This window comes from Desmodus rotundus, chromosome 6 (assembly GCF_022682495.2).
Source record: "Desmodus rotundus isolate HL8 chromosome 6, HLdesRot8A.1, whole genome shotgun sequence".
Classification (NCBI taxonomy): domain Eukaryota; kingdom Metazoa; phylum Chordata; class Mammalia; order Chiroptera; family Phyllostomidae; genus Desmodus; species Desmodus rotundus.
Genome location: NC_071392.1, coordinates 37,651,798 through 37,675,430, shown reverse-complemented (window position 1 = coordinate 37,675,430; position 23,633 = coordinate 37,651,798).

Below are 23,633 nucleotides of genomic sequence, written 5' to 3'. Positions count from 1 at the left end.
TCATCAAATTACAATTTTCCGGTTTGTCATTTGTCTTTTCCGTTTTGCAATGGTGGGGCATTTGTGTGTGTGGGTACACTATTTTTAAAATATTTTTAGACATGTTGATCAATGTTTTTCTATTTTCCATTATTTTGTCTATAAATTGAATCATAATATGGACAATTTTATCCATTCTAGATTTATAGTGAAATTTATCTATGTTTTCTTCCAGCAGTTATATGATTTAAAGAAAATCTCTAACTCATTTAGAAGTTATACTGTCATATGATATGAGAACTGGATCCAAATTTATTATCTCTGCATAGCTCTCATTACACAATCTTGAGTTAAAAATTTGCATTTTCTTCTAACTAATTTGAGATGCCATTTTTATATTACACCAAATTTATATTCTCAATTTGGGCTATTTCTGGATTTTCTGTTATGAGATAATTTAATTGACACTAACTTGCTGATGTGAATAAAACATTGTCCAAAAGAATGTCCTGTATTCTGATTTTGTCTGCTTGTTTCCTTTCAATGTCTCTCAGCATATTCATATTCCTTGACACATCTAAAACCCATCTGACTCCATATGTAGTTACATATTCCAATATTATTGACTATATTTCTTATGCTGTACTTACCATCCCTGTTACTATACTGTAACTGCCAATTTGTACTTCTTAATTCCTTCACATTTTTCACCCATCTTACAACCCTCCCTAACATGTGGAAACCATCAAAATGTTCTCTGTATCTATGAGTCTTTCTGTTCTGCTTGTTCATTTATTTTATATTTTATATTTTATATACAAGTGAAATTATATGGCATTTGTCTTCCTCTGTCTGATTTCAATTAGTAAAATATCCTATAGGTCCACCCATGTTATTGCAGATGACAAGATTTCATTCTTTTTTTATGGCTGAGGCATATTCCATTGTATATATTTACTTCTTCTTCTTTATCCACTCATCTAATGATGGACCCTTAGGTTGCTTCCATATCTTGGCTATTGCAAGTAATGCTGAAATGAACATATGAGTATATGTGCCTTTTAGATTTAGTGTTTTGGGTTTCTTTGAATAAATATCCAGAAGTGGAATTGCTGGGTCCTTCGTGGCCTCTTGTTATAGCCTTTGTTTTAAAGTCAATTTTGTGTGGTACAGCAGCCTTTCCTTTGTTTTTTTCCATGTTCAGGAAATATCTTTTTCCATCCCTTTGCTTTCATTCTGTGCATCTTTTCAAACTGAAGTGAGTCTCTTGCAGACAGCATATGTAAGGGTCTTGTTTTGTTATCCACTCAGCCTGCATTTGTTTTTTGATTGGAGCATTTGAACCATCTATATTTAAACTACTTGTTGATTGATATGTACCTATTGCCATTTTATTATTCATATTTTTTAATCTTTTTTCTTTCTTCTTCTTAAAGAAGACCCTTTAATGTTTCTTGTAATATTATTTTTGTCATGATGAAGTCCTTTAGCTTTTTCTTGTCTGGGTAGCTCTTTATCTGTACTTCAATTCTAAGTGATAATTTTGCTGGGGAGAGTAAACTTGGTTGTAGGTCTCTGCTTTTCATCACTTTAAATGTTTCTCGTCAATCCCTTCTGGCCTGCAGTTTCTTTTGAGAAATCAGCCAATAGTCTTATGGTAGCTTCCTTGTAGACAACTACTTTTCTCTTGCTGCTTTTAAGATTCTCCTTTTGTCTTTAAATTTTGTCATTTTAATTATGGAGTGTCTTGGTGTGGGTCTCTTTGGGTTCATCTTTATTGGGACTCTTTGCCTACAAATCACTTATTTGATGCTCTATTGTTGTTTATAATGTATTCTTCATTTCAGTCAGCATATTCTTTATTTCTGTCTGGGTCTTTTTTTTAATGATTTCTATGTTCTTTTTTTTATGCTGTTGAAGTTCTCACTGTGTCCTTTCTGAATCCCTATAACCATTGTTTCGAACTCTGTATCTGGTAGTTTGCTTGCCTGTATTCCACCTAGTTCTTTTTTCTGAATATTTCTCCTGTTCTTTCATTTGGGACTTATTTCTTTGTCTGGTTCCCTGTCTTTATTTCTATAAATTAGGTAGAGCTGCTATGTCTCTGGTCTTGGTAGCGTGGCCTTATGTAGTAGGTGTGCTGTAAGGCCTAGTGGCATAACCTCCCCTTTCACCTGAGCTAGGTGCCACAGGTGACCCTTCCCATGTGGGCTGTGTGCACCCTCCCACTGTAGTTGAATCTTGATTACTATTGGCACCTCAATGGGAAAAATTGACCCTTAGGCCAATCTACTGCAAAGACCTGCTGAGACTACAGTAGAGGAGCTACTGCTCAGGGGCTGACCCCACAGAGGAGGACTCGCTTCGGTGGGGCTCTAGTGACTGTGCAGTCTGCTCCTCAGTCTATCACTTGTGGAGTGGTGCTGCAGCATGGTCTGAAGTTATCTACTGGGTGCACTGGCTCTGGGCCCTCCCAGGAGGTGCAGGCCAAAGTCAGCCACCACCTGTGTCCTGCCTAGGGCTACCTGCCATAAGCTGCAAAGCAATTTGCAAATAGTTTCCACTTCTGCTGGGCCTGGATGTGCCCAGGAGAGGTCAAGCTGTGAACTGAGGCTGGCTGCTGCTAGTGCTAGGCCTGGGCTACTTAACAAGAGGTATAGGGTATACCAATGTCAGTGACTGATTGTTTGAGAGATTTTAGGAAAGTTCTAAGCATGAGTCATGAGATGCCATTTGTATGGAAAAACCACTGGAAACACCTGAGGTGGGCTCACAAGATGGGGGGTGGGGCAGGGTATCATGGAATCACCAGGGTAGGGCACACCAGGGCACAGTAAACAGTGATAGCACATTCATGGGAAGTTAGATATGGGGGGGGCTCAGAAAGAGGAACAATGGCTTCTGCCAGCACTTCTGTCTGGGAGAAAGTTGCTCCTCCAGCTCTCACCCCAAAGCCAGAACATTCATCTCCTCCCTAATGTCCCTGCAGCCTTTCCAGCTGTTGCCCCAGTGCTAGAACTCAGAGGGAGTGAGTCAGTGTAAGTCTGTTCATGGGTCCTTTAAGATAAACGCCTGGGACTTCAGAAACCCTCCAACTAATTTAGCCACAATCTCTGCTGGTTTTTACTGCCAGAAGTCATGGGGACTTCTCTTCCTCCCACTGGGTTTCAGGGCTTAGTGTGGCTTCTCAGGAGGGACCTCCACAGCTGAGATATCCCTGCTGATTTCTATCTGCCACATGTGGTTATGAGAAGAGCCCATTTGTCTCTGCCCCTCCCACCAGATGCAATAAGGCTTCTTCTTTATATTCTTAGGTATAGAACTTCTGTTTAGCTAGATTTCAGGTGATTTTGAATCATGGTTGTTCTGTAGTTTAGATGTTTATTTTGATGTGGCTGTGGGAGATTCGTGTCCTGTGTTTACCTCCACCACCATCTTGACTGGGACGAATGAACTAACTTCCTTCCTTCCTTCCTTCATTCCTTCCTTTCATCTTTCTTTTCTTTCTTCCTGCCATATTTTCAGTAACTTTTAAGTTAAATGTAAAAATTTGATAGATTCAAAAGAAATTTTTTGACTAGAATAATCATCAGTGAAATTATATACTCTATATTATATCACAGCAGAACTTACAAAATATTTGGTTGACCTACTATTAATTATCATAAAATTATCCACTGCATTAATAACACAGATGATCTCTTTGTTGTACATTTTTGAGGTTTCAAAAATAAAATTAGGACTGTTTCTTTAAAATATTTCATTATATTTTTGTAAAAATAACACAGACTAGAAGAAAAAACAATTGAAAATTAGGATTATAAGTATTTTCTTTTCACAATCATTCTTAATTTTGTGTTTTTATATACTTTTAGTTTTAAAAATTTAAATTATAGTTGGCATATAATATCATATTTGTTTCAGGTGTATAACATAGTGATTCAACATTTATATACCTTGCAAAAGAGGTCATCATGGTGAGTCTAGGAACCACTTACCGTTATTCAATATTATTGACTATATTTCCTATGCCCTGTGTTATATCTGTGTGACTTATTCTATAACTGGCAGTTCGTACTCTCAGTCTCCTTCACCTTTTCACCCACCCCGCCCGTTTCCCATCTGCTCACCATCAGTTCTATGTATCTATGAGTTTGTTTCTCTTTTGTTTTATTTGTTCATTCCTTTTGTTTTTTTGATTACACATGGAAGTGAAATCATATGGTACTTGTTTTTATTTGTCTGACTTATTTTGGTTAGCATAATACTCTCAAAGTCCATCTATGATGTCCCAATAGGCATGATTTCATTCGTTTTATGAGTGAGTAATATTCCATTGTATATATGTACCACATCTTTTTTATCCATCCATCAATGGACATTGAGGTTGCTTCTACATCTTGGCTATTATAAATAGCTAAGGTGCATGGGTCTTTTCAAATTAGTGTTTTCATTTTGTTTAGATATATACCCAGGAGTGAAACTGCTCTGTTATTAGGTAGTTCTATTTTTAATTGTTTCAGGAATCTTCACACTGTTTTTCTTAGCTGCTGCACAAGTTTACAATCCCACCAACAGGGCACGAGGGTTTCTTATTCTGCATATCCTCTCAACATTTGTTCTTTGTTGTCTTTTTGATAATAGTTATTCTAACAGATATGGGGTGATATCTCATTGTGGGTTTGATTTGCATTTCCCTGATGATTATTGATGCTGAGCATCCTTTCATTTGTCTGTTAGCCATCTGACTGTCTTCTTTGGAGGAATGTTTATTTAGGTCCTCTATCCGTTTTCATCAATTTTTTAATGTTAAATTGTATGAGTTCTTTATATATTTTGAGTATTGACCTTTTATTGGATATATTATTTGGAAACATTTTGTTTTGTTGATGATTTCCTTCATGGTGCAAAAGCTTTTTGATTGATTTTTATCACATTTGTTTATTTTTGCTTTTGTTGCCTACATCTAATTTTATATTTAAAAACATTCCATTATTAAAGCAAGGGTCTAAATGATCTGAGCAAATCATTCCATATTATCTGATCAGAAGACACTTTAAAGACACATATATCACCCAAACAATTTTCCTCTTTACTGTAAGAAAATGTAAGAATAAAACCATATTCAACAAAAATGTGTATATAATTTGAAAAAAGTGATTATAAACTTAAATTTTAAAAAACATTTCTCTGTTTAGTTTTATTAGAATTATTACTAGTGCACATTAATCAGTATAACCACGTTTTGATAACTAATTATTCAACACAATTTTAATCATCTTTTAATGAAATGAATGGGTGCTTTCTCTAATTATTTTATGCATGCCTGAATTAATATAACTTGTTTCTAGAATCATCCAATATTCAGCCTCAATTATACCCCTTTTATCATTTTAATAAATGTCAACAATAAGGAATACATTTAGTGTTTCAAAAATAAGTGGATGGGAAAGAAAGGAACTCTAGCATAGATATATTACCCAATTATTTAAAACCCTTCTGTGTTGCATGGCAAAACTATATTGTGATCTTTTACCAAAATTACTTTTAATGATTTATTAGCTCACAACTCAGTAGGGTCCTACTTCAATTTTGTTGAATGAAAACATTGGAAACCACTTGAATTGTGAAAGCATTTGTTGCTCAGTAATCAAAATCATGCACATCCTCAACTTTTGGGAAATCTAAATATAGGCTGTACCAAAACCTATCAAGTTTCTTAGTTTTCCTAAAAGTGTTTGAAGTGAAAGGAGGTTTCTCTGGCAATGGTTTGTTTCACTGTTTTGTTATTGTTGTTCTTTGGCACACTGGGGATTTTTACACACAGGGTCAAATGCACCAGAGCAAAATTCAGGATGTGCCAGAGTAAGTGGGAGAGAGTGATGGGGGATGTGGTAAGAAAAGTGGGAACAACATCTTAACTGCTTGTGTGTTCTTAGGCAAATTAATTTGAGCTGAGTTGAGAATTGCAGTTCAAAATTGGAGGGGGAAAGTGACATCCTTAATACTGTGCATGCTTGCTTCTCTCCCTTGGAAAGTGTATTTTGCAAGGGAACATGACTCCCAGTTTGAAAGGTACTGTCCTCTGTTGTAACAAAGTCACACACGGTGCCTCTCTCAAAGTAAAAAAAAAAAATGTTTATAGGACAGATGCTAAAAGGTTTCAAGAAAATAACTTTTGCCCTGGCTGGTGTGGTTCAGTGGATTGGGCACCGGCCTGTCAACCAAAGGGTTGCTGATTCGATTCCCAGTCAGGGCACTGGGTTGCAGGCCAGATCCCCAGTAGGGGATGCTTGAGAGGCAACCACACATTGATGTTTCTCTCCTTCTCTTTCTCCTCCCCTTCCCTTCTCTATAAATAAATAAAATCTTTTTTAAAAAAGAAACTAATTTAGCAGCTAACACTTCAATTTTGTCCATATAACTGTTTTCCTTCATCTTCTGGAAGCCTGTATGTTTGCTTTGAGCTAGAATCTGTCACTACTTTGATAAACCTGATTTGATCCAAATAGCAGGCCCTCCATGCAAAAAGATGGTCAAGCTTAAAGGGTCAGTTTTTACTGAGACCTGGCACTTCGCTTACCATAATAGTGGCCAGTAGACTCATAAAGAGCAAGATAAATGAAATGAACTTTAGTTAATATTATCATCATTATTAATATGATAGGATTTGTGCTTTAATGTACTGCTTAAAATACTATATTACAGTTACACATACTTAAGTATTATTTTACATGATATTTAACAGTTTTCATAACATACTATACATTAGTGCATAGGAGAAGATAAAACAATTTCACTTAATTTTTGTTATGTTTTTCAGCAAGCTGACTTTTGCCTTTCTCTGTGAACAGTTCCTAATACTTTCAACTTAGATAACTTAAAATAGAAGCAGTCAGACAAGCATTGGTAGCAAAATGACATACACATGTCAAAGTACTTAAAATGTGTGTTGTTAGATAAGATATAAATTATAGAGATGGCAAAGGGAATAGAATGTTACAGGGATACTTTGCTTGGCAAGAATGTATTTTATTCAACCCTAATACTTAATATTTTGATTTATGGCTTACATTCAAATATATGAATCAATTTTTGACCCATTGGCAAATATGAATTCTTCTTCATTGTTTTTATTTTTCCTCTAAAAATAAGTTCAGTGACTTATCATAGTGTATTCAAGCGGCCGTTTGCCCATTTAATAGCTCTATTTAATCAGAAACACTCAGACTGTTTCCTTGAAAATACACATGGGTGTAAATTCTAATGGAAAATGTGCTTGGCAAGGTAACTTTGGAGCTTGCCAAACTCCAGACATCTTAGAAATGCTTGAGATGTTATAATGAACAAAACATACTACCAGTTCACTGAACCTTGTACTTATGTGTCAGGGAAGCAGACAAAATACCAAATATGTTGTCATGCTTTCATTAAACCAAAGTCAGTCTCAGGCGTTTGAATTTAAACTGAAGGCTTCTCCCGCATTTAATTCAGCTGTGAGATGAATTAGTGTGATCGAACCAATGGCAGATTCCAGTAAAACTTGTCATCGGTTACGTGAAATCATCTCTGAAGGAGCACTGTGTGTACATTTTTGGAGCTCTCCGTACAAGAACCTGGCAGCATGTAATGAGCTGTCTGAAATTTATATTGGTGGGTGAATTTCCTACAACTCACGCAAGTATTTTAATTAGAAAGAAATTAGTAAAATTATATGCCATGTGCTTTTTTCGTAAAAGCTTTTAGAGTTGCATTATTATTTCCCTCATAATAGGCCACAGGGCCGTGCAACTCCCCCGGTTTTACATATGAAGCCTGCTTTTCATCATGTTCAATGTAAACAAATGAGTAATAGTTCTTCTACCTGACCTTGGCTGTTTATTTTCTCCTTCAATGTATTACCCAAAGCCTACACTAAATAATTATTCCTTTAGATTAAGATTAGACACATATGTATGCACTACACCAAGGTCAGTATAGCTTATGTGTATATGAGATATTTTACTTGTAACTTCAGAACAATTCACATACCAACATACAGGGGGGAAGTCCCCTAAAAAACAGAATTATCTTCTGGAGGGCAGACCCTTTGTAGTACAGGCTTCCCCCTCTAGGTGAGAGCCCATCTGTATCAGTGCACCAGCTGGCATTGTTGTGAGAGGCTGCACTCAGCTTCAGTGAATTTTTTTTGAAAACTCAATGTGTTTGCTGCTTTCATGATGGGTGATTTACAAGTGCACTGCCCACACAGCACAGAGCGTTCAGCAGTTTTTGACCAAAAATGGCCTGACCCCTTGGCCCCACCCTCTCTATTCACCCGATTGACTTTTTTTGTTTGGATGAAAAAAATATTCTCAAAGGGAAACATTTTGCCAACGTGGAAGAGGTAAAACAGAAAATGGCAGATTCGCTAAAAAGCATCAAAATCAGTGGGTTCAAAAACTGTTTCGAGCAATGGAAACACCTCTCGATAGGTGTATTGCATCAAATGGAGAGTACTTTGAAGGTGACCGAAGTCTAAATATGTAAGAATAAATACACAATTTTTAATAAATAAATTCCGGGCTTTGGGGGGTTCTCCCTCATGCATTATATATTATATAAAGCTGGTTGGTAGAGGGGAAGCTCTAGTATAAAAACTACTTGGTGAATATTTTGTTTTAACCCTACTTAAATTCAGATGTCTCAAAAATGAGATAATAAGAACTCTTTTTTGCCATTTATTCTGAAGAATTACTAAGAAAATTCTGGCATTCAGGTGAGAAGGCAGAAGGAATAAAGAGGTAAGTGAAGCTAGCAGCAGGGTGTCTGACACATTCTGATTTAGAAATATCCAAGAGGCTGGGCCACAAGTGGAAAATATTGGAATGCCAGGAGTACCAATGTTTTAAAAAGACAAGAATTCTAATTAGCCTGGATGGGAAACTCAGCGTGAGGCTAAATAGTTGGTTTGATGTTTTGAGTCGTTTTACTGGACTGTGTCAGTAGGATTACACGATACTATTGTGATAACACCAATATCAAACAAATTGCCCACCTCAGAATTTCCTAAACAATACTTTACAGCATTCAGGGACAATTCTTTTTTCTTAATATTGTAGTGTTTTCTTTGTTGGATTCCCTAATGAATTTAGCAGTCTTTATACTTAGCAGGAAATCTGGAGTGATCATTTGAGGCCTGTTTTCTTTATACATTGTGGAGTAAGGGTTTACTTTTGGACACCTAATAAATCATGATCTAACATCTAAGAAACAGACTCATTGCCACATTGCCAAATCAACGAAAGAAAAGGGGGAAAAAAAACCCCACCTCAGTGTTAGTGTTTGGTTTGTCTTTCACCTATACGACAGTAATGAATCAAGAAGTGATATTCTCTAGTAATGCTATGCTAGACTCTATTAATAATATGTTAGTGCCCCAGTCTTACTATGTGGGGTAGTAATGATTTTGTATTTGCAAATGGTAAGCCCTGCCTTGTTTGTAGCTCACCAAGGAATACGACCATATGCGATGCTTTTCTATTTAAGGTAATGCCCCCACTGTTGGATAGATTGCTGTTGACAGCTTTTGACCAGAGGGAGCCATTAGATTTTGCTGGCTAGCAAACAATTACAGCTTTGATATGAGCTACAAGGTAAAGATTAAAAGGAATACCTATGCAGAAAAATATGTTAGCTCTGTGTGGTCTCTAGATTCTTCTTGTGTAAATGAAAAAAATATTTATGTGTAAAAGCTAACAAAAAAGGCAAAGTAAAAAAAAAAAACTTTTCAGGATTCTAACAGGTAAAATGAATTCCAAAAAGATCTGGGAGAAGCATAGTGGAAACTTTGTATCACTGCAGAAAGAATTCAAAGGGTTTAGTTGAAGATAGTAAATACTTTTCAACTGATACTATTGTTGAGAGAGGTTTAAAAAATGATTTCTGTATTTGGAAATATATTGATTTTACTGCTAGCAATGTAGTCTTTAAACAGCAGTTGTATTTGTATCTTATCTATTGTGATGCAATAACACATTTAAACTGAGCAGGCATATGGACCAATTAATGCTATCAAATAAGAATTACTTTTATTGTTTGGATCTTATTGAATGTAATCTGACTCACAGTTAGCTTGGAACATTGACTGGATTAGAAAAAAAAAGATGTAAACTATGACAAATTTAGGACAACAGAAGCCCTGTGTTTATTGGAGAAATCAATCTTAACTGTTTATATAACTAAAGCACATCTTCCTTTGGCGGATACATAGATCGCAAAGTGAATCTTACACAGAAAAGATTAAAATGCAGCCCTGTGTGCGGGACTCTATGTACTGAGATTTTCACAAATTGGAGGTAAATAATTAGTATTAAGGCTTAAACTTTGAAATAAAAAATATTTTGATATCCTTTATATTCTTTTACTATGATAAAATGAAGTATATTTTATAAAAAATGCATGCAAATAGACTCAGTAAACTTTGCTTAAGTACTAATACACCATTTAATTTTTGCTGTGCTTTGAACTTGTATGGGCATTAGAATCAACATTTTTTCATCTGGGTATTTTTATCAATATACACCTAATATGGATAGTGTAGAAAACAATTTATTAAACAAAATATACTTTTGGTTTTAGTATATTAGATAAAAATGTATAATTTTACAAGTATAGAGTGCTTTAAAGGGGTATATCTTCTATAAATACAAACCTACTTTCTTTGGGAAAAAATGCATGTTAAATATTTTCCCGCACACTTTTTCTTGCAAGATTGAAACAACCTTAGGCTGTGTCAATGTGGTTAGTGCCTTCTTCCATTAAGACCAATAGTCTGGTTTTGGGGAATAACACTAGGATCATAGCGCAGTTGTCATGACACCTGAAATAGACTTTCTTCCCTGAATCTGAAGTTAGTAATCAATAATCTGCATAGGTGAGGAAATGTAACTGCCTTTGTAATAACGTGGAGCCAGATAATAATAACTTGCTAATCCAGATCTGGAAGCCCGCACCCATTTGTAACAGCAGAGAATTGTAACAGTCGGAAATCGTAACCTTCCCCCTCCCATTCTTTTAGCACTGTTTCTGTAAGTGCTGACTCTGATGAATATATAGCTTCTCAATGGGCAGCATGTTTCTATAAGCATCCTAGGAACCAACTTCAAAAGATACAGACCCCGACCTCCAAGTCATCACAGCTCTGGGAGATTCCAGGATGAGTAAACCAATATGATGCATGCGGACCATCACTTGCCTTATCTGAATGGTCTGCCCTACTAGTCTGTACCAAAAGAACTTTTATTTTTTTTTTTGGTTCCCTTCTTTTTATTTATTTTTTATTTTCTATTGTTATTCAGTTACAGTTGTGTGCCTTTTCTCCCCATCCCTCCACCCCACCCCAGCTGACCCCTCTCCCTCCCCCACCTCCACCCTCCCCCTTGATTTGGTCCATGTGTCCTTTAAAGTAGTTCCTGTAATCCCCTCTTCCCACTGTCCCCTCCCCACTCCCCCCTGGCTATTGTTAGATTGTTCTTAACTACAGTGTCTCTGGTTATATTTTGTTTCCCTTTTTTAAAGTTTTTTATTGTTATTCAATTACAGTTGTGTGCCTTTTCTCCCCTTCCCTCCCCCCCACCCCAGCTGAACCCACCTCCCTCCCCCACCCCCACCATCCCCCCCAATTTTGTCCATGTGTCCTTTATAATAGTTCCTGCAATCCCCTCTTCCCACTGTCCCCACCCCACTCCCCGCTGGCCACTGCTAGACTGTTCCCAACCTCAATGTCTCTGGTTGTATTTTGTTTGCTTTTTCCAAAAGAACTTTTCAAATGCTTCCCTTACTCTCTTTGTTCTGTTCCCTCCTCCCTTGTTACAAAAACTTCTGCCTCCTCTGAGATGTGGAGATGGGCTTTGAGATGAGTCTCCCATCTTCCAGGTTGCTGGCATCTGAATAAAAACACTTTCCTTCACATCAGCACCTGCCTCTTGAGTATTGGCGTTTGAAGCAGCAGGCAGCCAGACCTGTGTTCGATTACAAACTGACACTCTTCTTTCAAATTTAAGGTTATGAAAGGCCTGACTCTCTAGCATATAGCATTACAAGCACATAATTTCATTCTAATAGAAATATTTAGTGCTTATTTTAGAAAATACATCATTTGTTTTATTTTGCTTCTATAATATTTCCCTATCTGCTTAAAACAGAATAATAATATTTATCATATGGGTTGTTGCAAAGGTTATAAATTACTTTGTACGGTGTCTGGCACACAGTAAATGCTCAAGAAATGATAGATAATTTTATTCAATTGTTATTGTTTTATCTATTTTTAGGGATCAAGGGCTTTGTCATAGCACTAAGAGAGCAAAGTATTGAGTTTAAAATCAATCTATCCTCAGTAGATATCACATGAAAAATATGTGATTAAATATATTTAAAAATTATGATGTTTTTCTTCTTGGCTGCCATATATCTAATTGCAAGTCTTCCTCTTTTCTCTATATAGAAACATGAAAAATTTCAAAGTCTTATGTATATTTTATAAGCAACACATTTTTAATACTTTTGAATCAAAATCACAATAGTTCAGTCAATAACATGCATATTGTTAGAATTTTGATAAGTGGACCTGAAAAATTACAACTAAAGAAAAACAAAATTATTTGAAACTCAATACACAAAAGAAACTCAGGTACTGTAAGAGAATGATTTTGAAAGTAAGAAGAATCCCATTTTAAAGAATACTAAGAAAGAGAGTAATCAATACATTTTATTGGACTGAGAAATACATTTTGTTCATTACTTGATTTCATAACTGTTTTGAGGGCATGTGAAAATATCTGTCCACTTCGGTGTCTAAGTTCTTGACCTCTCCCCCTCTTTCACTAATCTGTTTCTTCTCCAGTGTCTTCCTCTCAAAACAGTACCGGCCTGAGTCAGAAGTCTGAGAGCCACACTTCCGAACTTCCTGTTCTTCACTCTCAACGAGTTGTCTATCACAAAGTCCAGATGATTCTACTTCAAACTATTTCTCACGTTGGCCCACTTCTCCCTGTCTACAGCACCACTATTCCTTACCTGGATAATAGCAACAAGCTTCAGTTTATTGTCTCCTCGTCTCTTCTTGCTCCCTTTAATTTAGTCTTCTCATAATAGACTAAAACTGTAAAACAAACCTGATTTCGGTATGTCCCTATTTAAAAGTACTTGATTAGTTTCCTGTTGCTCTTGAATAAAATGACTATCCTTTGCCACAGTCACCTTCATTCAGGTCCATTCCATCTTTCACTGCACTTAAGCCAACCTGGCTTTCTTTCTGTCTCCAGAAATGTCCAAGTCTTTCCTATCTCGGAGCTTTAAAGTCTGTCCTTTTCTTTGTCTGCAAGGCTCTTCCCCAACTGTGACTCAGGGAATCACTCTTTAAACAAAATCTCAGTTTAAAAGTTAAGGTGTTGAGAGCGCTGTTCTAACCAAACAACATAATTATATCTGTTCTGATATTCTGTCTTGTCAATCCAATTTCTTTTACTTTCTTAGCACTTATTTACTTCGTTCTCATTATTTATTTATTTCACAATAAAATTGTTCAAAGAAACACAAATGCGGGGCATAATAAGTACACAAGTGTATACAGACAATTGAAATCAACTCTCCTGAATATTCTAATTTTCTCAAATATTGTGACAGGGAAAAATTATTACCTTTAAAAGGTTTCCCAGTAGTGCACCTCTTTTTACTTCTCTAGCAGTGTATGTATGGAGCTTTTGAGCTTTCTTAGTCTTTGTTAACGATGGACAGTCTGATGAGCATGAAATGAATAGTTATAATCTTCTTCTTACTGATTTCTTAGGAAACATTTTCTCATCTTTATTGCCCCCAAATATTTCCTTATTCTTATTTTGTGGCTTGCCTTGATAATATTTTTTATTTCCTGTTTGAGCTATTTCTTTTTATTTATTTTTCATTATTAAATTCTAGAAGAGTAATATATGTTAAAAATATTTTCTCCTAGTTAGTATATTGTTTTAAATTCAACATACTTGTAATTTGCTTTACAGTGTTTTGTTTTATAGAAATGTTTAATTTTAGGGTAATGACATTATCAATTTTTTTAATTTAAAAATTTTATATTATTTTTAAAAAGCTTCTCTACCAACTCTCATTTAAAGTATTGTCCTAAAATTTGATACCCTAGCTACTTAGTCTTCCATATAAAGTTGTCATTTCTTGACAAGGTCAATAAAACCCCCCTGAAAAGTTTATAATAGGAATTACACTAGACATGGAGAAATTAGAATTGTTGGTAATATCAAGGTTTATTTTTAAATAACACACATATCTTATTTCTCCATTTTAGAAGCTATTTTTATGTACTGCAATAAAATTTTATAACCTATTCCATGAAAATATTATAAAAAGTAATTTGTTTCATTTATTTGTTTGCTAAAATATTGAATTAGAAAAACTTTGCATCTTTGTGATAATCATTTTCCTTTAAAATAATGTAGTATACACCATTAATAGAGGGTATAAAGTTGGATATGTATGTATTCTTAGGATTAAATCCAATATGATCAAAATATTTCATGAGGGAAGAAGATTTGGCTTTGGGTGGTGGGCATGCAATGCAATATACAGATGGTATATCATAAAATTGTACACTTGAAACCTATAGAATTTTATTAGCAAATATCATCCCTATACATTTAATTTAAAAATAGAAAAAAATATATTTTCAACCTTGCTGAATTTTATTTTAAAATCTTCTATTACAATTTTTTCAATAATTATAAATAAATGTATATTATTTTCTTATATAGCCTTTATAAATGCCATGAAAAATGTCTTGGATGGCCAACAAGTGGTAACAACCTAAATGACCACCAACTGATGAATGACAAAGTGTAGTGTATCCACACAGTTAGATATTATTCAACCGTAACTGAAATGAAGTTCTGACAAGTGCTCCAACATGGATGGTCCTTCAAAACATTGTGCAATAAGAAAGAAACCAGACACACGTGACTGACTGTGTATTTCATTTTTCCATTCAAATGAAACTTTCAGGATAAATTTATTTTCCTGTTGTCTGAAACAGTTTGTGGAAGTTAGCTGTTGCTTATTTCTTGAAGGTTTTAAAATATCCTTTAAAATCATTTCTTATTTTTGAGGGATAAATATTTACTTAATCATTACATTTTCAAAATGCTCCCTGGCTTAGGCAAGGTTATGTCTTACCATGAGAAAATGTGGGTAGTGAATATACATTTTAGAATATTTTCTATTTGATTCAAGTTTTTAAATGTATTGGATTTTTAAATTGTAGTATATATTATATTATTACATAATATGTTATACATTATATTTTAATGGTTTCTGTATCTTTTACTACAAATCTATTAGTTGTTTTATACAAATATTTTTCCCTAATCAAACTTGCTAAATATATAAAATCAGTCAATAAAGTCACAATCATTCTGGGCCAATTGCGGCAGAGGTTTTAAATTAGATTCTCAGGCGGTTTAATACAGAGAGTGTGGGTCTAAACTCTTCTGTCATATATGTTATCCCCAACCACTCTCTTATTAAACATTTGTTCTCTACAATTTTCTATATTTGGTCTTCTTAAATTACTCTTAAATTTATTTTGCCATCTTAATCTATTGCTTTTGCGACTCTAACATATTTTACATCTTTGTTTCTATGCTTCATTTTGTGTTAATTTCTTACTACCTTTTACTTACAGTTTACTATACCTATTTGAAGTCAATCCAGATTTTATATGATTTTTGTTCTTTCAAAAACAATTACTATTATTTTCAAGATTTCTAAATTCTTTATATTCATCTATATTAGTTTCGTTTTTCTTCATTTGACTTTAATATATTTAACTGATATTTTTTGAGTTATAATTTTTAGAATCCCAAGAGGAGTAATGATAAATATATTTTGATTATTTTCTTATTTTAATTTCCTATGGGATCTTGTGATTATTGTTGTTCTTAAATTTTTTTGGTAGTGTTAGATTTATTTGTATGTTTCGGTATTTTGAGTTCTAGGCTCTCCCTCCCTCCTTCCTTCCCTCCCTCTCATTTTCTGGTGGTATAGATGTTGCTTCTACCAGGTCCCTGGAACCCCAGTCCATAATCAGGTCTTATTTTGAAAGTCTGAGGGATTTACACTGTAGAGTAGTTCCACGATCCAAGAAAACAACCAAGGAAATTTTGTCTCAGTTTCTGGTTGGAAGGTTGGACTGTATCCTCCTTCCTGAAGCAAATTGCTTCATACTAGGCAGAGCCCCAGCACCAGGAATTGTTTTCCTTCTTTTCTGTGCCAAGTAGAAATCCCCATTCCAACCACTCACTTCCAGCAGTGAGTTGGCTCTTTTCCCAGAATACACCCAGGGCACGTTTAGTATATTCTACCCCACAGAAGTTGACTTCGTAGTAGCTTCTGACCGCTTCCAGATCCAGAACCCAACAGACGATCAGCTTCAATTCTGATTATTTTATTCTACTTCTTTTCAATTTCCTCAGCATGGAGATACTTCTCTTTTTTCATTATTATTTGTTGTGTTTTTCTTAACAATTTTTTAAATCTATTATGGTCATGTATGTGATTATCTATTTTATCTATATGGTTATGTATTTGAAATGGTGGAGGGTTGTCTCAGATTGTGTGTTTGCAATGTTCTTTCCCCAGAGCTGCATTATATTTTTGAACACATTTTACTTTGACTAAATTATAAACTCAGTAAAAGCAGTGCCCTTGTTTGTTTTAGTCATGATGCTTAAACTTGAGTTGGTCTTTAATAAATATGTAAAATACAATGTATCATTTAATTCATTTTCAGGTGATCCAGGAACAATTTGACAATAATAACGTAAAGCCTAGAGAAGCTTTAGCAAACCAAATACCTGCATGAAAATGTCACTCAACAACACTTAAAGTTATTGCATATAGAGAGGTTGATCACAAAATTTTAGTGCAATTAACTAAATACCAAAAGCAACACCTCAAAAAAGTAACCATCTTTTTGCTAAACAAAAATGTGTCTATATCATGAAGTAAAGTGAATATGAAAAATGAAATAATGGAATAAACAAAGAAACAGAGAAATTGTATTTAACAACTTAAGAGCTTCACCATTAGATATCAGGAACTTGGCTTCTTAGTCACTCAGAATCTAAGAAACCACTGTAGCCCTCATTAACTAATACACATTAAATAACACTAGCATTTTTTGACCTACTATGTGTCCAACCACCTATTAGCTGCTTTATCTATAAGTAATTATTTAAATTTCAAAGCAATGTTTGACACTAGTATCATTTTAAGTATAAAGATGACTGAAATGCAACCGAGCATTTGAGTTATTTGTCCAATATAAAGAAAATAATATTATATACTTCCAACCTTTATAATTGGAGTTAGGGCATCAAAGACTGAATTAGGCATAGGAGGATTAGGAATTGTGTGTAAGGTAGGGCTGAAACACGAGAAGGATTCCTGAGGCTGAGAGAAAGGAGAAGCTCTACAAGGAAGAAGGGAGGTATGGGCTAGCATGGTGTGACAACCCAGGGAGTCACCGGGCTGGGCTTCCCTGTGTGCAGCAGTTCAGGGAAGAGGTATGAAGGCAGTGTGGGGTAACTGTTGACATCTACAGGGAAGTGCAGGATGGACTACTGCATTCTGGTGTGTGCAATGCACACCCGTGTTTTTGTGCGCGTTATACACGGGATTAATTATTATACTCATTACTATACCCATGGTATACAATCATTATACCCATGAATAATGCACATCCTTATTTTTCCCTCAAAAATTTGGGCAAAAAGTGTGCATTATACACAGCAAAATATGATAAGCGAGGACTGCTCAGAGCCAACCCCAGCTAGGAACTGTGAAGTTTGGGAAGCATTTTCATAATGTGAGCTCACGATCACCGAACGAGCAGAGAGAAAAGCATGTGCTCAGGAGTTTCCACCAGACCATTTGTGCATGTTGTTCTCCTGAGACTAGACTGTCGATGCCATGGGTTCATTGTTCAGAATGTGTGAACTAAATTGCAGTCCCTGTCACACCTAAGTTCTTCTCTACACCACAGTCAATATGTGTCATGAACCCGGGAGACACTTGCCTAGGTAACAATGGTAGAACCAACACGCGTGCACACACACTCTCATGCCTCCCCCAAGCAAACACTCTTTTTCGGAGATAGTACAATTTTAACCTAGAGTTAGAAAATACATTTTAACTGCCTTACAACGCACAAGGCTTCTCTCTGTAAGGCAACACTTCATTTCTGCGGTCACGTCAGAAGACTGTCAGTTTCTTTCCTTTATCCATGAGTTCTGAGCATATCCTTCAAGCTGGCCCGGAATAAGAAAGGAGCTGAAAACTGAGGTTTGTTGTCTACTCTCCCTGCTATGATATGAAGAAGGCAGAATTTTAATACTACCCTTCATACGAGATATACTGAAATCATAGCTCAAGATTCTTATTTTCTTTACTTCCTGATCAGGGGACAGAGAAGGCAGGAGGAAAAAGGAGCATTTTTTAGTCCACTTATTCTTTTGACTACATTCTATTAGAGCAATAATTCAAGTGTTTGTTATGTTACTTGGATACCTTAAACAAATATATGTGATGTGCCTAATAGCTGATTTCTAATTTACATGCATCAGTTGCCAATGTTCTATATAATCCTACATATAAATTACCTCAGATAGTCCATTCATTTTTCTTTGTTTTTAACAGGCAGTGATTGAACATACTATGTTCCAGGAATGTGCGAGGGGCTGAGGTTACAAAAACATGTCAGATGTAATGTTTGCCCTCAAGGAATATTCTAATAAGGGATATAGACATGTAACGAATGATTATAGTGTCATGTGTGCTAAGATTAGAATGCGATATGGAAGATATAAAATTACAGGAATAAGTACCTTAACAAGATGAGAAATTTAAGGGAATTTTCCTGAAAAGTGAAATATTTCAGTTTTATACAATAAATGAAGGGAATAATGGAAAAGGTATAGGTCAAAAGTTCACGGGGTTATTAAGTTATTAGAGAGATTAATGACTGTTGAGGAAACTAAGGACTGCTCTTATTTATCACTAAATCATGAAGTAACTATATTTTCTTTATATGGATCTAGTTAACCCTGATTTTTAAAAAATGACTTATTTAGTTTTTGTGACAACAGTGCTAATTATCCCTGAATGTATATTGTCTTTTTCCTTAGAAATGGAACCCCAATTTTTAGATAGGTACAGGGCGCCTTGTGTAAAGCTTGCAGCTAAGACTGGCCCATGATTAAGTTGAAATTCATAGCACAGAAGCAGGAGACATGTCCTTAGAACAGCAATATGTTCTCCTCCACCCCTTCCTCCTTCTAGGTGTCCAGTGCATGGTGGCCAGTGCAGAGATCAATGGAGGCTGAGGATAGCAGAGGAAATCATAGAAGAAGCCCAGGTCCCTGGTCCCACAGAAGACCATTTCACTTTTGGGTTGGTTACTTTGAACACCTTCTGTCAGAGATAAACAAATGTGTATATTGGAGTTTTTCTACTACTCAGAGCCTCCCCAACCCCCACCCCAAAAGCAATGAATACAGTTTTATTCTTACATTCCTAATTTTAAAATATATTTTGTAAATAAAAACAAAAATTAAGTGGAATAATATTTATACAAAACCTCTAGTGGGCTAACACTTTACCAAGTTGTATGTATCTCATGTCTACCAATGTCCTGCAAAGTGGCCACTGTCATTACTGCTCCAGGTCATAGCGTTAATGAGGGGCAGAGACAAGATTTGAACCAGGCAGTGTAAATCACATGTCTGGCTCTACCTGTGTGGATGTTCTGCCTCCCTAACTAGACACAATTTAGAAGAAAGCAATTAATTTTCCCCTACAAATAAAAATCAAAGTATAAATTTAATAAAATCACTCATCACTTCTGAGATATGTTTTCTGTTTGTCACTAAGCATGTAAAAGATAACATATTTTAAAAAACAAGGCATAAAACAATAATTTTAAGTATTCATGTTGTAGTAATTATACACTTGAAATAAAAATAGAAGTAAAATTATAAGCAGACATAAACAGAGACATAAATTTGCAAAAATATATATCAAAAAGTAATTTTTAAAATTTCCTTTTAATGTCCAGATGTCCAATTCCACAATAATGCTGCCATGTCTGTATTCTTCTGAACTAATATAAGATTTCTCTTATTAAGTCAGAAATCAGTAAGATTAGGAAACCTTTCTTACAAAATCCAGGTAGCCATATAATTGCCAAGCTGGAATAGACCTTAGAGAAAACCTAACCCAATCTTTTAAACTTATTGACAAAGAAACTATTACTCAGCGAATTAAGAAAACTATATATTGTAGCAAGTTAATTACAGTTAGAATTGGAGTTAGATTTAGTTCCCCTAATGATCAGTGCAGTAATAGTTCCACTGCATCTCACGCGTGAACAGCATCTTCTACTTCCATTTAATGGAAACCTAGGCAATATGTTTAATGTGACTGGGCAACGTCCCTGAAGTACAGTAAGGATGAAAGCTATAGATTGAAGGTTCCAATTAATAGCCTTTTGTACTCAATGGACTGGCTGTTCCAGGGTTTTTAATCTGGAGATGGTTATCGTAGGTCTATCAACCACCCAAACCTGCATTGCAGAATGTTTCCATGTATATGTACCTCACGAGAGAGCCGATAGTTTTTGCTAGTTTTTTAAGTGCTGATGATCTAAAAAGACTGATAGCCAGAAGCCTCCTCAAATGGAGGCCTCTGACAACCCTCGGAAGCAGTGTTCTTTCTCACCATCTAAGGCAGCCTTCTGCTCGTACAAGGCTTTTTCTTCTGAAGGACAGATGCATATATTCAGGAATCATGCCATAATTTGCAAAGAGAGACAACAAGATCTGTGAAAGAAAGAGGGGAAACAAGAATGCCCCCAATTGCCCCTGGATAATTACCCACTCAGTAACGCAGTAGTGAATGCTGACTTGTGGGTGGCTTGCATAAAACACTTGAAAGGAAGAGGTGCAGTCCCAGGTTATCTGGGCAATTCCAAGGATGTGTCAGTAAGAAGAGTCTCCCTTGAATGTCTTCCCTCCTTACCACTTAGCCATACAGAGTAAATTGGCATTTAAATAATGCAGTCCTTTGTGAGAATCTACTAAGGAGCTCATCTGATTTCACAGATATTTCTCATGAGCTTGTTCTTTACAAGCAGTGAGGCTTTGGAGCTGGGCTCAAGTCGTTTGTAAGTTTTCAGCCAGCTCCAAAGCCCTCACTGCCCTTAAAGAACAAGCTCATGTGAAACATCTATAAAATTAGATGAGCTTCTTAAAATGCTGAGACTGTCAGAAATACCAGTCACGCCACACATCTCACACTCTTAACTAAGAACAATTCAGCACAGTTAGGGGTCTTCATCTATAAAGAGTTTCAGTATAAAGTAAACATGGCGAATGAATTCCCGTCCTTCCCTTGGAGAGGTCACGTTCAAGGTTCATTGGCAATGCAAGATGGGAAGGCCCGGCCTGTGCCCACCTGCTAAGAATTAAACAGAGAGCTGCAGTTCGTTGTGCAATCAACGTCTGGTCTTTAGTGGCCGGTCCCAAATTTATCAGGAGAAACTCTGACATGTTCGTAAGCCATTTATTAATTTGTGTGAATTTGGGCATCATGGAACTGCTCTAACTTAAAAATAACAACATCCCAACCTGTGAGAAAATTCTCAGGCGACATAGATGCCTGCGTCACTTCGGGTAATCAGGTTTACCAAGCAGGTTTTATTGTGCTCTTCTCAGCATGGCGCTTAGTATATAAAACCCCACCACATGTTGTAACAATAAAGTTATTGCTTATCGACCAGACCTGGTTGACAACCAACAAATGCTGCCATGAATAATTTCAGGCTGGATTATAGTCCTCTCCTTGGTAACCCATCAGTGTGTGTCTAGTAAGCAGTGTTCAGTAACACTCAGGGTGGCAGACTCATGGAGGAACACACTCAGGAATAAACAACAGCAACCGCCACAGAACAAAACTGAAACAGAGAAGAAAGCTTATCTGTGGAGAAATAGCCCCTAGAAACAAACTAATTTATAATGAATTAACTAAAGTGCATAGCTTACATAAGGGGAAAAATACTTACACTCTTTTTTAAGGCATGAATAATTCTAGGCAACACCATGTTTTTATTAAAACCTAATCTTACAAGTAACACTGGACTATTCTTAGGGATGGATGGGCATTTATCACCCTCCTCTTTGATGGAAGGTGTTGATACATTTTTGGTGGTAGCTTAGCTACATGGTTCTTTAACTTCTTCAGAAGTTTTAGATGAAGTCCATTTGAACTTAGTGATTTATGGCCACTTAATTTTTCATATTTTTTCAATCAGGTCTTTGTTTTGATTTCTTTGACAGCTCTTTACCTTCCTTCTCTGTACAAAGTAACTCCAGGATAGATACTTCTTCATCATCTTGCAGGGACGGCCAGGCACAAAGCACCCATTCAATCCCTTTGCATTCTTTGCAGTCTCTTTGGTTAACTTCATTCCCAACATAATCTAATAGACCAAATGAATCTCCAGTGGATTTTGCAGCGATGGCATACTTATCTGAAAGGGATTATTTTTGTTTGTTTTATAAATAACTTTGCTTTCGTGTGTGTGTTAAACATTATCAGTAGAAGTCAGTGTTCCAGGGTTTTGTCCCTTGTCTTCCTTTCTTCCCAAACAAAACATCTTTCCTGAACTTATTCTACATGTGTCAGGGTTCATAAATCTCTAATCATGCATCATTGAGCAGATTCTATGCTATTTCTATGGATTTTAATTCCCTACCTTTTCTCTGTGGACGTTTTCTAGCAAATCTCCCTTTTGTTTCCTTAAACTTTTCTTTGAAAATTTAAGTATCTACAAGTGTTCCTTTGATATAGAAGTTTCTATGAAAATCTCAAGCTTGATTATGCCAGTGCTACTGCAAATTTTTAATTTCTCACCTTTTACTCTCGGATCAATAAGTTAGAAGTGTTAGAAGCTATACCAACACTCTCTATGTACCAAAATAATGTTGTCATTTTTTAAAATCATGATTATCCAACATGATTTTGACAAACTCCATGGCTTACATTTTTAACAATTCATTGATTATGCCACCTCTTAAAATGTGCCACTGTGTCAAAGTAGCAAAAATAACAAGTTTCTCCGTTTATCAACTCCGCCCCACCCCCATGCTCTAAAACAGGCTTCTGCTGTAATGCAAAGCTTATGTCCTATACTTCAATAAGGTAAATCAATCACAATGAAACATAGGTTTCTTATTAACATATGCCAGTCACTCTTTGGTAATCTACCAACACTTACGCAGAAAACTGTAGTTTATCCTTCTTTATACAAATAAAACAATGTGTCTCTCTCACTTTTCTAACCATTTCAATGCAATGCCTAATGGCAGCAACACCAAACTAAGAGATGGTGAACCTATTCTTACACCTTCCAGATTGAATATATATAACCAAGTAGTTTTTTATTTCCACGGATTCTCTTTGGCAAGAAATCATGGAAGAACCACTGAATTACTATTATAACTGAGAAGCACACAAATCTTTCAGCAAACCCTAAGAGCAACTTTGAAAAAAAA